The sequence below is a fragment of the Schistocerca nitens genome, chromosome 7, assembly GCF_023898315.1.
Source record: "Schistocerca nitens isolate TAMUIC-IGC-003100 chromosome 7, iqSchNite1.1, whole genome shotgun sequence".
Taxonomy (NCBI): Eukaryota; Metazoa; Arthropoda; class Insecta; order Orthoptera; family Acrididae; genus Schistocerca; species Schistocerca nitens.
This window is the reverse complement of record NC_064620.1, coordinates 86,700,716-86,718,017: the sequence shown is the minus strand read 5'-3', so window position 1 is coordinate 86,718,017 and position 17,302 is coordinate 86,700,716.

Sequence of the window (17,302 nt, the reverse complement as noted above, 5' to 3'; positions counted from 1 at the left end):
GAGAACTGCAGGTCGAACTGGAATTCCAAATACACTCATCAGTGATGCAAATGCCCGTAACTGGGAAAGGTGGTACCGTAGCCATGAAACCTGGACGATGGAGAAGTGGACCCAAGTCATCAGGTCGGATGAGTCTTTCTTCACACAGTTTCCAACTTCAGCCTGAATTTCCGTCCAAAAAGTGAAGCATGGCGGAGGTTAGCTGATGATTTGGGCAGCCATTACGTGATAGTCCATGGGCCCTATGGTTACACTGCAAGTTCACGTTACTGCTAAAGATTATGTGGCCATTTTGGCTGATCGGGTCCATCCCTCGGTACAGTGTTTGTTCCCCAATGGCGACACTCTGTTCCAAGCGAGAGGGTCGCTGTTCACAGAGGTCGCATCGTCCAGAACTAGTTTTGTGAGCATGATGTTCATTTGTCGCATCTCCCCTGGCTATAGCCAGAGATCTGATGACAGTAGTAGCTATTACTGTCATCAGATCTCAACATTACTGAGCCTTTGTGGTTCACGTTGGAGAGAAGGACACATGATCGCTATACACCTTGCAACGGGACATTCGCCTCTAGCGTTACTTTTCCTCGCAATAGTTGTCGATGCCAGAATTATTTATCGAATTTTGGTCAGGTCAGTATTATCTCAGCTGCTTTTCTGAAAACTTTCGTATGATTGTGTACACAATATATTATATTTCAAGCTAAAATTTATGAAAAGGAATAACTTTATTTTTGATGTTACAATCGGTAAGTAGCCTACTAGCTCTAAATGCACAGTTAAAATTAATTTTTTTTAGAAAATTTGAAATTACGAATTACTTGGCACACTTAAAATTTCTATTATTAATTGCGCAATCTAGAACTGTTTACTATGTTTATTTCTGGATTCGTTTATGAAAAAAATTGTTCAAATGGCTTTAAGCACTATGGGACTTAACTCCGGAGGTCATCAGTCCCCTAGAACTTAGAACTACTTAAACCTAACTAACCTAAGGACATCACACACATCCATGCCCGAGGCAGGATTCGAACCTGCGACCGTAGCGGTCGCGCGGTTCCAGATTGTAGCGCCTACAACCGCTCGGCCACTCAGGCAGGAATTCAAATAATAATCATACTTAATAGAAATTCATTTGTCAAGAAAAATTGTAAAGCTTTTGGAATATGGTTATTACCGCAGAGTGAGGGAGTAGTAACCATGCCTCTGATGTGATCGGACGTATTTTTGTATTTTGGACGAACAATGTAATTTCGGCTTTGTTAATGTGAAAATGCAAAAGATTGTATGATACACTAAAATGTGACAAAGTATATTAACGTAACAACAAAAATTCTGCAACAACAATCTTCAATTTTATTTAGAGCAATTCAACCATAGGGGCCTAATATGTCAGAATTTCAGCTTCGAGAATGAGACCCCTACTCTAGAAGAACTGGAGCCAACTGTACACGAAAAGCTAAGTAAAGTAAGTTCATTGTAATTTACGCTCCTTTCAAATTTTTATTAAAGACTTTGCTTCTTCTGGAGAATAGCTGGAATTACGAAGGAAGGGAGAGATTAAAAACTCCATAATCGTTACCTCTACTTGCCACTATTTTGCAGGAATAATGGTATAAGATTCCTTTGAAAACCATACATGACCCGTATGTATCCATTCTGCGACGACTGGAAGCTGTTGTGAATGCCAGTGGTTTTAATAAACTCTATGAGGCATGGTTATGTGTTGTGTTCCATACCTTTGTCCACCTCCTGTATTTGTTGATTCTCTCAGGAACGTGCACTCTCTGAACAGTATAGCACATCGTGATGCCCCTCTTGTAGCTTCGGCCACTTGAGTCTCTTGAACATCTCCGTGATGTTTTTCGAGCTTACTGAAGGAACATATGACATAACTGCACCACACTTCGATACATCTTCACTATTTTCTCTATCAGTCCTATCTGGTTAGGGCCCCAGACCCACAAATGATACTGATGTACCAATCGAATGAGGGTATTGTAAGTTACCTCTTCTTGGCTGGATTACACCTCCAGAGAATTCCTCCAATTGCCATTTGTGACGTCCCCTCTCCCCTCTTTGTTGTCGCTGTTAATGTTGAGCTGTTGCTGCTACAGCTCGGTCGGTGGAATGGAGACGCGACGTGCAGTGGTGGTTGTGCCCATCGGATAACGTGGAACAGCAACTGAAAATCTCTAAAGAAAATTGTTCCTCGCGTAATGTACGAAAAAGTCCGTTTGCGAGTCTGCACAGTCTTCTCAGCGATGCGAGATGCTGATTTTAATTGTTTGTTATGGTTTTATGATGATTTGCTATGCCCGGTTGGTTTGTTATTGCAGTATTGAGTGAATCATTCATCACTGGCGTCGTTTCACACCAGTGAAGCGAGGAAAAATTAATTTCCGGTTCAGTATCAGTAGTTGTTGTTACGTTTCTAGGCAGAATTGTTCACTACGGCACGACGCAAATCCAGAGATAATCTACAGGGTGTTACAAAAAGGTACGGCCAAACTTTAAGGAAACATCCCTCACACACAAATAAAGAAAAGATGTTATCTGGACATGTGTCCGGAAACGCTTAATTTCCATGTTAGAGCTCATTTTAGTTTTGTCAGTATGTACTTCCACCTATGCTCAATGGAGCACGTTATCATGATTTCATACGGGATACTCTACATGTGCTGCTAGAACATGTGCCTTTACAAGTACGACAAAACACGTGGTTCATGCACGATGCAGCTCCTGCACATTTCAATTGAAGTGTTCGTACGCTTCCCAACAACAGATTCGGTGACCGATGGATTGGTAGAGGCGGACCAATTCCATGGCCTCCACGCTCTCCTGACCTCAATCCTCTTGACTTTCATTTATGGGGGCATTTGAAAGCTCTTGTCTACGCAACCCAGGTACCAAATCCAGAGACTCTTCGCGCTCGTATTGTGGACGGCTGTGATACAATACGCCATTCTCCAGGGCTGCATCAGCGCATCAGGGATTCCATGCGACGGAGGGTGGATGCATGTGCCCGCATCTCGTGGTCGTGCGGTAGCGTTCTCGCTTCCCACGCCCGGGTTCCCGGGTTCGATTCCCGGCGGGGTCAGGGATTTTCTCTGCCTCGTAATGGCTAGGTGTTGTGTGATGTCCTTAGGTTAGTTTGGTTTAAGTAGTTGTAAGTTCTAGGGGACTGATGACCATAGATGTTAAGTCCCATAGTGCTCAGAGCCATTTGAACCATTTGGATGCATGTATTCTCGCTAACGGAGGACATTTTGAACATTTCCTGTAACAAAGTGTTTGAAGTCACGCTGGTACGTTCTGTTGCTGTGTGTTTCCACGCCATGATTAATGTGATTTTAAAAGAAGTAATAAAATGAGCTCTAACATGGAAAGTAAGCGTTTCCGGACACATGTCCACATAACATATTTTCTTTCTTTGTGTGTGAGGAATGTTTCCTGAAAGTTTGGCCGTACCTTTTTGTAACACCCTGTCTAATGCTATCTTGCTTTAGTGCGTCGTGACCTTATTTCGGCAAAACACTCCTCTCAATGCTCAATGTTCATCAAGTCACTCTTTCAATTAGAATTTTCACAGTTAATTAATTTTGATTATCAACTATCACACAGTTCAATTAATGATGGAGCCAACACGTGAGATTTCCATTACTGACGAACAATTTTATTGTTCCTTCTTAGCAATTGGTTTATAATCATCACACCACACGCACACCGATGGATCAGATCAATTACGTTTCTTTTCAATTCGGTGATCGTGACTATTACGACAACTTTTACAATCGGCGTATTTGTATTATCTTCGTGTGTTCGTATTAATATTTCCTACTCCAGGCTAATCAGGTATTGCAGTCTTCGATACTATGGCCATTCTTCGTAGTAACTGTCCACTTTGATGAAAGCTGAGTCCAACAATAATATCTCCAATAATTTAAGCTCATTAACTCGTCGTACACTATCAGAATATCACTTCAGTTTAAGTTCTCAAGTCAGAATAACTGAGAACAAAGTCCGCGCATCCTTATCACACAATATTCCATTTTTTTAATAGAAACAATCTAGTAGCGTTCCGTTTGTAGTACTATAAGAAACGGTGCTCTCTCTCGACTTGATAGCGAGCAAGCTAGCAAGCGACTAACATTTCCATGGTCGAGCACTGTAGACGCACTGAATTTCCTTTTCGCCGCGTTTACAACTGTCTTTCACAATAAATGTTATCTCTGACCGACATATTACTTTGGACTTCACTGTCGTCATACTGATTTACAGTTATTACTGAGATATTTGATAGCTAATTAAAAATAACCTTTCTTTCTTTCTTTCTACCTTTATATCAAGGAAAAGCGCACAGGTCATTTCCGTTTTCAAGAAGGGACGTCGAACAGATGTGCAGAACTATAGACCTATATCTCTAACGTCGATCAGTTGTAGAATTTTGGAACACGTATTATGTTCCAGTATAATGACTTTTCTGGGGACTAGAAATCTACTCTGTAGGAATCAGCATGGGTTTCGAAAAAGACGATCGTGTGAAACCCAGCTCGCGCTATTCGTCCACGAGACTCAGAGGGCCATAGACACGGGTTCCCAGGTAGATGCCGTGTTTCTTGACTTCCGCAAGGCGTTCGATACAGTTCCTCACAGACGTTTAATGAACAAAGTAAGAACATATGGACTATCAGACCAATTATGTGATTGAATTGAAGAGTTCCTAGATAACAGAACGCAGCATGTCATTCTCAATAGAGAGAAGTCTTCCGAAGTAAGAGTGATTTCAGGTGTGCCGCAGGGGAGTGTCGTAGGACCGTTGCTAATCACAATATACATAAATGACGTTATGGATAACATCGGAAGTTCACTGAGGCTTTTTGCGGATGATGCTGTGGTATATCGAAAGGTTGTAACAACGGAAAATTGTACTGAAATGCAGGAGGATATGCAACGAATTGACGCATGGTGCAGGGAATGGCAATTCAATCTCAGTGTAGACAAATGTAATGTGCTGCGAATACAAAGAAAGAAAGATCCTTTATCATTTAGCTACAATATAGCAGGTCAGCAACTGGAAGCAGTTAATTCCATAAATTATCTGGGAGTAGGCATTAGGAGTGATTTAAAATGGAAATATCATATAAAGTTGATCGTCGGTAAAGCAGATACCAGACTGAGATTCATTGGAAGAATCCTAAGGAAATGCAGTCCGAAAACTGCTTGAATATGGCTCACCAGTGTGGGATCCGTACCAGATAGGGATGATAGAACAGATAGAGAAGATCCAATGGATAGCAGCGCTCTTCGTTACAGGATCATTTAGTAATAGCGAAAGCGTTACGGAGATGATAGATAAACTCCAGTGAAAGACTCTGCAGGAGAGACGCTCAGTAGCTCGGTATGGGCTTTTGTAGAAATTTCGAGAACATACATTCACCGATGAATCAAGCAGTATATTGCTCACTCCTACGTACATCTCGCGAAGAGACCATGAGGAAAAAATCAGAGAGATTAGAGCCCACACAGAGGCATACCGACAATCTTTCTTTCCACGAACATAACGAGACTGGAATAGAAGGGAGAACCGATAGAGGTACTCAAGGTACCCTCCGCCACACACCGTCGGGTGGCTTGCGGAGTATGGATGTAGATGTAGATATAGATGAGATACTCAGTAATCATTGAAATTGGTGTTCATCAAAACTTTAAGGTGTTATATTACTGTCAAAGTTGTCATACCTGTCAGGATAACACTGTTCGCTACTTTAAATTAGCATGGCATTCTTATTTGGGTTTACGGGTTTCTTGGGGTGTTACACATTGCTGCTGCCTTTCTAACTTCGAAGAGTTTGACATCGTGACACCCCTGCTATTTGGTAGTGTCCGGTACCTGTAAATGGACTGAAAGAGGACTCAATGGGCTGGACATTTCCTTGTAGCTAGCGTTGGATTGCCGAAGAAAATAAAACACCTATAAGGGAACAGAATTTTTTTCTTTTAAAAATTAAAAAAAAATGTTAAAATTTACGGATTTTGTTCTGCAGAAGGACGAAATGATTCCGGGGAACAGTCAGTAGCCTTTTCCTGTTATGAAACATCCCCTTAGAAAAATTTATGAATTACTGTGCTGGTAAACCTCTACGTTATTCGATTTTCAAAGAGCTGAGCAAAACTGAACGTATTCTGACATTTCTCTCTTTACTTATTCTGATCATCACTAAACTAACACACAATATTTTTAGCGCAACGCAGTCTGACTTTCAATAATCCCTACAAAAGAATGGCTGTGACTAACAATAACCTATACCTTCCATGAATAACTTACTTCACAAAAATCTTCGTTACTCGAACTACTGCAATGCAGCGAGCGCCAATACTGCCATCTAAATAAAAGATTCTAACTACTGAAGGTACTAACTACTGATAGGCATAGTTAGCAAATGAAAGATTTTGGTAGAGAACAAACAATATACTTACCTTAATAGTGTTCAAAAGTCGTAACATATATATCAGTTCATGACATCGAGTCTTACAAATTTCCTTTTTCTGACGAACACACGTCCAGATCGTCCGCACTCAAAATTCTGCCATCTCTCTCCCCACATCCACCACTGCTGGCGGCTCACCTCCAACTGCGCAACGCTACACGCTGTTCATATCCAACTACCCACCACTACAATAGCAAATATTCCAACAATGCCAACCAGCCACAGACTGCACACAGCACAGTCAGCGATTCTCATACAGAGCGCTACGTGGCGTTACCAACATAAAGAAATAAACAGCCTACTTACACTGTGCTGTGGAGCTGTCTTAAAGCTCACGGTTATCGTAAACCACTCGGATATAGCTACCGATGACACTGGCGACCGTTGCCTCGGCGGTGGACGTATCCTCCCCGGGAGAGCCGTGTGTCGGAAGGCGGCCAGTGCCACTGCTGGGAATTTATTCCGGCCATAGAGCGTTTTATCGAGTGTCGCAGTGCGGAGGCTGAAAGGCCGCGGTTATCGGCGCACATAACGCGTCCCCATGGCCGCCTGGGGACCCCTCCGCTCTCTGCCCGGTCGACCCTCCGTGGCCGGCGGCCAGGGGCCATCCGGAGCGCTTACAAATGGCCGGCACTGCTGCGCCACCGGGGTGCCCGCTGCGTGCGTACACAGTCACCCGCATTTGGACGTCAGTGGCCGTCCTGAGCGCTGCGGAAGCAAGGCACTCGCGGTCGTTGAAGGTGCTGTCAGAATGGAAAACAATAATCACGACATTTTCGTTAGACACTGCTGCACGGGTATCTGATAACTGCGCCCTGTGGCATTAGCGCCCTGTGTTCCAGAGAACCACCTGCTCACTGAACCTCTTTTTATACGATCCACTATTTTTGTCTCATTTGACTACTCGAGACACGTGAGCTGCTGGCGTTTTATGCCCGTTTTACACGAGCGACATTTTGATAAAAAGTGACTACATCTACATGTACATCCATACTACGCAGGCCACCTGACGGTGTGTGGCGGAGGGTACCTTGACTATCAGTTCTCCCTTCTATTCCAGTCTCGTATTCTTCCTGGAAAGAAAGATTGTCGGTATGCCTCTGTGTGGGCTCTAATCTCTCTGATTTTATCCTCATGGTCTCTTCGCGAGATATACGGAGGAGGGAGCAATATACTGCTTGACTCCTCGGTGAAGGTATGTTCTCGAAACCTCAACAAAAGACCGTACCGAGCTACTGAGCGTCTCTCTTGCAGAGTCTTCCACTGGAGTTTATCTATCTCTTCCGTAACGCTTTAGTGATTACTAAATGATCCTGTAACGAAGCGCGCTGCTCTCCGTTGGATCTTCTCTATCTCTTCTATCAACCCTATCCGGTACGGATCCCACACTGCTGAGCAGTATTCAAGCAGTGGGCTAACAAGTGTACTGTAACCTACTTCCTTTGTTTTCGGACTGCATTTCCCTAGGATTCTTCCAATGAATCTCAATCTGGCATCTGCTTTACCGACGATTAATTTTATATGGTCATTCCATTTTAAATCACTCCTAATGCCTACTCCCAGATAATTTATGGAATTAACTGCTTCCAGTTGCTGACCTGCTGTATTGTAGCTAAATGATAAGGGATCTTTCTTCCTATATATTCGCAGCACATTACACTTGTCTACATTGAGATTCAATTGCCATTCCCTGCACCATGCGTCAATTCGTTGTAGATCCTCCTGTATGTCACTACAATTTTCCATTGTTACAACCTCTCGATATACTTCAGCATCAAACGTAAAAAGCCTCAGTGAACTTCCGAAGTTTTCCACAAGTTCATTTACGTATATTGTGAATAGCAACGGTCCTACGACACTCCCCTGCAGCACACCTGAAATCACTCTTACTTCGGAAGACTTCTCTCCATTAAGTGTGACATGCTGCGTTCTGTTACTTAGGAACTCTTCAATCCAATCACACAATTGGTCTGGTAGTCCATATGCTCTTACTTTGTTCATTAAATGGCTGTGGCGAACTGTATCAAACGCCTTGCGGAAGAAACACGTTATCTACTTGGGAACCCGTGTTTATGGCTCTCTGAGTCTCGTGGACGAATAGCGCGAGCTGGGTTTCATACGATCGTCTTTTTCGAAACCCATGCTGATTCCTACAGAGTAGATTTCTAGTCTCCAGAAAAGTCATTATACTCGAACAGCCGGCCTGTGTGGCCGAGCGGTTCTAGGCGCTGCAGTCTGGAGCCGCGCGACCGCTACGGTCGCGGGTTCGAATCCTGCCTCGGGCATAGATGTTTGTGGTGTCCTTAGGTTAGTTAGATTTAACTAGTTCTAAGTTCTAGGGGACTGATGACCTCAGAAGTTAAGTCCCTTAGTGCTCATAGCCATTTGAACCATACTCGTACATAATAAGTGTTCCAAAATTCTTCAACTGATTGACAACTCGAAGTGTGTTCGCCTTTCGTGTCTGTGTGTATACCAGCAACCAATCACGTCGCGTGTGTATGTATGACGTCAATGGTGTACAAAATTTTCCAAGTGTATGCTGCACACTGAGCATGTGCAGAGACAAGGTCTAAGGCTACGTCTGCTAACATCGGAAGCTATAACCTGTTCTGGTCTAGCTCACTCCTTTTACAGAAATGGTTTTTGTTCTTTCGGTATTCTTAAATTTTATTATGTTGTTTGTTTTGTTTTTGTGACGTATTGAAAAGTTGCAAAAGGTCCTGTAATTTTTTTCCTACTATTGTTCTTCTAGTCTACAAGAGAGACGAAATACCTCAAAGCTAAAAGTTTTTACGTTTTACAGAGAAAACGCCTACACTACGCGTAATAAGAACGTAGGTAGATAATTGTGTTTAATGAAAATTGTTTCAATAGTGAGAAAGTCAAAATTGAGGAAAATAATTTTCGTTGTTATTTGGCACTTCAAGAAAACAATACGCAAGGGATAAAGCAAAAGCACTATATACCGCATTGTACATATTATCTGACGTATTTTCAAGTATATTCTTCCTCTAACAAATAAATGTATCTATTCTGAAATGTTTTTATGACAATTTTCATATTCTTTTAGCCATCAGGAGTGTGAACAATTAATCACACGACATTTGAGAATAACTACATCACTAAGAATTCTGCTCCTGTCATTAATAAACTCTACCGGCATTACTTGTTCTTACATCTCGTTACTATATTTCGATTTTTCCGTAGAAAGGATAGTCCCTCATAGCCTCTATATCACAACACCGGCAATTTCCACGCCGACCTGTATACGAAAATGCCCGCATCTCGTGGTCGTGCGGTAGCGTTCTCGGTTCCCACGCCCGGGTTCCCGGGTTCGATTCCCGGCGGGGTCGGGGATTTTCTCTGCCTCGTGATGGCTGGGTGTTGTGTGCTGTCCTTAGGTTAGTTAGGTTTAAGTAGTTCTAAGTTCTAGGGGACTTATGACCACAGCAGTTGAGTCCCATAGTGCTCAGAGCCATTTGAGCCATTTTTTGTATACGAAAATGACCACTCAAAACGGACAAGACTCAGTACCGTAATAAAACACCAGGGGCACTGCAGTACACGCATGTGTTTCGTGCATTCAGTTGAGACCAGAAAGTCGATCGTGAAAAAGGGCTCCATTACCTGTATTGAATCTCATCTGCCCCGAACGGTCATTTTCGTTTACACGTCAGCGCCGAAACTGCGTACTTGTGAGGGTTGTCTGCTGAGCCGTTTGGCATCTGAAGAGTGAAAGTGGGGTTATGAGAGGCTATCCCTATTACGAGAACAATGACAACACCGGTATAAGTTTTAGGAACAAGCGACGATAATAGTTCATTAGAGTCCAAACCAGAACTCATAGTGGTTGTTCTTGTCAGAAGTTGTGTGGTAAATTCTCTACACTTCCGAGAACTGAAAGAATAGGAAAAGTGTCATCCTAAAATTTCAAAACTTACACATTTATTTACTCAGAAAAAAGTACTTGCATACACGTCAAACAATACCTAAAACGCTGTAAACAACAGTGCTGCTGCCTCTGGTCCACGGGGTCCCGGGTTCGATTCCCGGCCATGTCGGGGATTGTCTTCACCCGCGGACTATGTTCGTGTTTTCCTCATCATTTCATCATCATTCGGGAAAGCGACGAGACTTGACAGTGAAAAGATTGGGAATGTAACGCGTGTTGACAACCGCGCAGTTGAGCTCCCCAAATACCAGATATCGTCATCGTCATCATCATCATCATCATCATCATCATCATCATCATCGTCACCATCAGCTGTAAACAGCGCCTTTTTACTTTATCGTATGTATCTTGTTTTCTTGCAAAGTGACAAAAAATAATCGAAAATTACTTTTCACGTCAAATAATTCTGACATTTCACCGGATTAAATATTTTAATTAAAAATGTTAATTCATTTACCCTCTCATTTATGCATAGTGTAGGCTTTTTCTCTGTAAAAATAAATACCCTTTTGCTTTCAGGTATTTCGTCTCTCTTGTAGCAGAATACTAGTAACAAATATACCAGCCCTCGTGGAACCTTCTCAATGTGGCAAGCAAAATGCAAATACTTCCATTGATCTGATCCATGAATGTACATTCAAAACTAATAAAAAAATAAATAAAACAAAGCAAACAACACAATAAAAAATAAGTAGGTACGAAAGCAACAAATCGCTTCCTATACCATGAGCGAGCTCAATAAAAATAGATAAACTTCCGATGTTAACAGACGCTGCCAGTCCCTTGTTTCTACGCATGCGCACTGTGCAGCATACTCAGAAATTTAGAACTCCACACGCGGAGAATACCCTGTATATCACTGACGTGAAAGACACGCTTGGGACTTGGTGAGCTGCTGATATACACGCAAGTACGGAATAGTAGGTTTAGACCAGAAAGCCGCTCGTGTAAGACGACAGACTTAAGTCAGAGCTCACAGCCACTCGAAAATCCTCGTCCACCAGAAGTTCTCCGTATGAGACATTGTCTACCTCTCTTGAAGACCCATCGACCGCCGTGGGTGCCCGCTCGAACAATCAACCCTAGTACCACTCTTAACTTTCATAGTGGTCAGTTCGTGTACTTTGTGTTTTTACGTGGCCATAGGTTCGATATGCAGGTATCAATGACGAAACGCATTACGCGACGTGCCCACTACGAATGTTACTCGTAAAACATAAAGAGAACCGAAGTAGACGGGGCTCTTATTTGGCGCTGTTCAAAACGGAAATCAGCGTATTGCCGAGGAGTTTTTAAGACCAAATAGTGTGAGGTGCTTATTACAAACGATCATGAACATGGAGCTCCGAATAACGCTCGCTTAGAAATTGCGGTGTTCCGATTAAATGTAGGTGTCCAGTACAGGCTTCTTATGACGAAATATTTAATTGATACGGACTTCTAATTTCTTATATAGTTGATGTTGTGACAGTGTGTCGCCCTGATGCAGGTGCACAATCGTAGTTCAGCCGGGAACAAAACGAACCCGCATTAAACGTCTTGCAATTAATTCTCCTTCTGTTACGTCCATTCAATTGTAGGCCCTTTTCGCTAACATGAAGTAGAACCGGGAATGTTTTGGACGTGTAATATTGAATTCCGTTACTGGGAAAAAAAAGTTTACAATTTTGTGAAAGAAACGAAGTCGATCTTCACTCAATTCGTTAACCTCAGGTTGCAATTTCTTCTTTTATGTATGATGATAATTTATTCCGGTAATCCTCTCAAAAATATAGAAGCGTTCAAACAACTGTCTCCATTTGATACCACGCTCCAAAATTCACTGAGAAACATAACACGCTCACCAAGACTAGCGATAAGGCGTACTAAAATATCACAGCGGTATTCGTTACAGATGACTTAAAACACAGTAGAAGACCTGTAACATTACCAATAATCGCCGTCATAAGTTAGTTCAGATCGCTCGGCTTAAATTCACGAAAACTGAACCCACAAACTTTCGTAATGTTATTCGTTGGTCCCCTCTGGCTAGCTAATCATCAGCAATGAGGCTAAACGAGCTACTACAGTTCATCAAACTTCATTTGAATTTTAGTACATGACGGAACACTGACGCGTAAATCATTCACGTCCTTCCACTATTATCAGAGATTTCACTAGCACGATCACACATGTTGAGTAATAGCATTTATCGTCATTAATCTTCAATTACGCTTGCAGCACAGCGGTACGTCGACGATATTCTACTTCCCGTTTCCTTGCCATTAAAGATGAATCATTATGGGCTTAAATTTCAGCATGATAATGCCCGTCCGCAAACGGCGAGAGTTCCTACTGCTTGTTTTCCCGCTTGCCAAACTCTACCTTGAGCAGCAAGGTCGATGGGTGTCTGTCCAATTGAGAACGTTTGGAACATTACGAGTATTGCCCTCCAAGCATCTCGGGATTTTGATGATCTAAAGCGCCAGTTGGATAGAATGTGGCACGATATTGCTCAGGATAACATCTAACAACTCTATCAATCAATGAAAAGACGGATAATTATTGCTTGCATAAGGACCAGAGGTGGATAAACGTGTTACTGACTTGCTCAATCTGTGAAGGTTTTCTCTTGAATAAATCACCCAATATTTCTGAAATTGTAATCATTTTTTTTGTAAATTTTATTCCAAACATACTTTATACTGCACTTTGTACAAGTTGTCGCGAGTTCTCTTTCTCAGTTCGTAATCTCATATTTTATACGAGTTACGTCTTCCTCCGTCGTCTTCCAAAGTTTTGTTTTCTTTTTGCATTACTGTCTACCTACTCTTAATTCGATTATTACTGCTGATAACACTTCAGAGGGCAGTCCAGTGTAAAGGTAGCACTCGGCTCGTATCTCTGTTTATTAAACAAAATAATCAGTAATATGTGTGAAAAATTAAAACTTCATGACGAAAACGTGTTAGAGTTGAACCACTGTGGAATATGGGGAGTAGCCCACAATTGGTTCACCTCTTACTTTAACAACAGACAGCAACAGGTCATTATTCACAGTTTTGAGAATGGCTCTGATATGGGGTCTGGATGGGGTACGGTCAAATGGGGCGTGCCCCAGGGATCAGTGTTGGGGCCACTCCTGTTCCTTATTTACATAAACTGTATGCCCTCTAGTATTACAGGTAACTAAAATATTACTGTTTGCTGATGATACTACTAGCTTGGTAGTAAGGGATGTTGTGTGCAACATTGGCTCGGTTTCAAATAGTGCAGTTCATTACGTAAGTTCATGACTTGTAGAAAATAAACTAACGCTAAATCACAGTAAGACTCAGTTTTTATAGTTTCTGACACACAATTCAACAAAACCTGAAATTTTAATTTCACAGAATGGGCATGTGATTACTGACACTGAACAGTTCAAATTTCTAGGTGTTCAGATAGACAGCAAACTGTCGTGGAAAGCCCACATTTAGGATCTTGTTCAGAGACTTAATGCTGCCATTTTTACTATTCGAACGGTATCTGAAGTAAGTGATCGCTCGACACGAAAACTAGTCTTCTTTGCTTATTTTCATTCACTTATGTCGTAGGGTATTAGATTTTGGGCAACTCTTCCCATTCTAAAAGGATATTTTTGGCTCAGAAACGGGCGGTTCGGGCAATAAGTGGTGTAAGTTCGCGAACATCTTGTCGATCCCTGTTCAATAGTATGGGTGTTTTGTCATTGTTCTCTCAATAAATATATTCTTTACTGTCATTCCTTGTTAACAATATCAGCTTATTCCCAAGAATAAGCAACTTCACTGAGTTGATACTCGACAGAAATCCAAACCGCATTTGGATTGGACTTCCTTAACTCTTGCGCAGAATGGTGTACAGTGTATTACTGCATCCATTTTCAATAAGCTTCCACAAGAATTCAAAAATCTTAGCAGGAATCGACGCGTTTTCAAATCGAAACTGAAGAGCTTCCTCATTGGTCACTCCTTCTATTCTGTTGAATAACTGCGTGAAAACTTAAGCTGATTTTTACGTTACATTGTTGATTGTGTTTACTTAAACTTATGGCTTGAGGTTTTTTTGGTTTATAAACATTTTATTTCTATCTGTTATTACTTTTATGTTGTAGTTGCATGTAGTGACAAGTTCCATGACATTGGAGATTTGCGGCTGAATTTGGTCCTACGGAACTAGACGTGTAAGTAAAAAAAAAAAAAAAATAAATAAATAAATAAATAAAATAACATGGATCCTTGCTTTTCACCGGCAGTGTGGTACGAAATATCCAGTCAGATCGCGATAAGATTTAAAAATAGTGCAAAGATCGGCGATTTACATTTAATGTTCATAAATTTAAAATTGCTTACCGTACAAAACAGTGAAAGAGTCGTAATTGGAAGCACTTAACTAATTGATTGTAACAATTTGTTGAAATATGGAAAGGAGTGGCAGATTTCTGTTCGTTGCAGGATACTTGTAACATGCAGAGATTGATGGCACCCCATCCTAGAATACTGAGAGGGACTCATACCAAATAGGACTGACAGGCGATATTCAGTGTGTACAAAGATGGGCAGCAAGAATTGCCGCAGGTTTGTTTGACTCGTGCGAGTGCTGCACAGAAATGCTTGTAGATAGACATCAGCTACCCCGAGAAAGCCTGCTTACAATGTTCCGAAAGCAATATCGAGCACCTGAGGAATATACGCAGTCAAATGGTTCAAATGGGTCTGAGCACTATGGGACTCAACGTCTGAGGTCATCAGTCCCGTAGAACTTAGAACTACTTAAACCTAACTAACCTAAGGACATCACACACATCCACGCCCCAGGCAGGATTCGAACCTGCGACCGTAGCGGTCCCGCGGCTCCACACTGTAGCGTCTAGAACCTCAAGGCCACTCCGGCCGGCTATACGCAGTCCCCCGTCGCGAAGACAGAATTGGATGAATTAGAGCGCATAAAGAGAAGACAAAGCACTAGCTTACATACGTCAACGGAACGGTAAGAAACCCTAACATGTGGTACGATGGGAACAATGCTCACCCAGGTACCTCATAGTGATCTGATGGTTGTGTGTGTGTGTGTGTGTGTGTGTGTGTGTGGACATATACGTAAATATAATTGCAAATGCCTAGCTTCTCATCCATCAGCCCTGTCTTCCTCGAATCAGTCGTTAGGTAGAATCTTTGCTTGCGTATATCATTCATTAACTAGACACTGTCATAACACAGGTAGTAGGCTATATCGTCGTCTTCCACTGATGTGATAGCCAGGCAACACACCAATTTGTGACCGGTCTATAACACGAATTCCGCACAGCGATGCAAAACACAATTTTGATACGCACGCCGTATCGGTGGATGAAAACTCATTTGTTCTCTACAAGGACTGAATATCGATTACTTAAAAATATTAGTCTGGTAGTATTTAACCTGATGAATCATAAGGGCAACGTCAAATTATAGCACAAAGATACGATCTGAGAAAAAAATAAATTATGTCTTCTGTATTCGTCATTATGAATTATAGTAACCATTACCTCGTGTTTTTTTTTTTTTTTTTTTGGGTGGGGAGGCTTCCTGTCCTAAAAATTTACATTGCGGCAGCAGATGTAAGAGAACTGAGAAAGTGCGAACACGGTTTTAGTGCGGTCGTTAGTTGGCGAAGCCGTGTACACCGCTCGTTCCGCAGCGCAGCGCGCTCTCCGGGTACAGGGCAGGTGCACCGTGTGACGACCCGCTTGCAGCCGCAGCGAGGCTTAATGAAGTGCGCTGTTCTGTTTCGTACCTGCTGGGAGGTTTCTGGTAGCTCGTCTGTACACAACTGTGCTGAAACGACGATGCACTGCCATGGTTATGTAAGGTGGTTAAACACGCTACGTCCCATCGTTCCTCACTGGATTGCACTCCGTCCTCCGTTTCCTTCTGATACACACCATTCTTTTCTTCTTTTCATTTGTCTTTCTCATATGAAACACAAATGCAAATTTTGCTTTCTTCTCGACCGTTCCCCTGTATTTCCTTTGGCGGATGCGAAGTTAGGTATTTGCGGAAATAACTTGCTGTTACATTTACATATACCTCATACCTCCACACACACACACACACACACACATACACACACACACACACACACACACACACACATAGATATCAGATCACTATGGAGTACAGAGGTGAGCATACTTCCCTTTGTACCCCATGTTAGGGTCTCTTACCGTTCCCTTCTTACATGGAAGTTAGTGCTTTGTCTTCTCTTTATTGCGTTGTAATGCATCTAATTCTATCTTCGCGGTTCCTACAGGGGACTGCATACAGGGTGTTACAAAAAAGTACGGCCAAACTTTCAGCAAACATTCCTCACAAACAAAGAAAGAAAATATGTTACGTGGACATGTGTCCGGAAACGCTTACTTTCCATGTTCACATTGATCATGGAATGGAAACACACAGCAACAGAACGTACCAGCGTGACTTCAAACGCTTTGTTACAGGAAATGTTCAAAATGTCCTCCGTTAGCGAGGATACATGCATCCACCCTCCGTCGCGTGGAATCCCTGATGCGCTGATACAGCCCTGGAGAATGGCGTATTGTATCACAGCCGTCCACAATACGAGCACGAAGAGTCTCTACATTTGGTACCGGGATGGGCATAGACAAGAGCTTTCAAATACCCCCATAAATGAAAGTCAAGAGCGTTGAGGCCAGGAGAGCGTGGAGGCCATGGAATTGGTCCGCCTCTACCAATTCATCGGTCACCGAATTTGTTGTTGAGAAGCGTACGAACACCTCGATGAAATGTGCAGGAGCTCTATCGTGAATGAACCACGTGTTGTGTCGTACTTGTAAAGGCACATCTTCTAGCAGCAC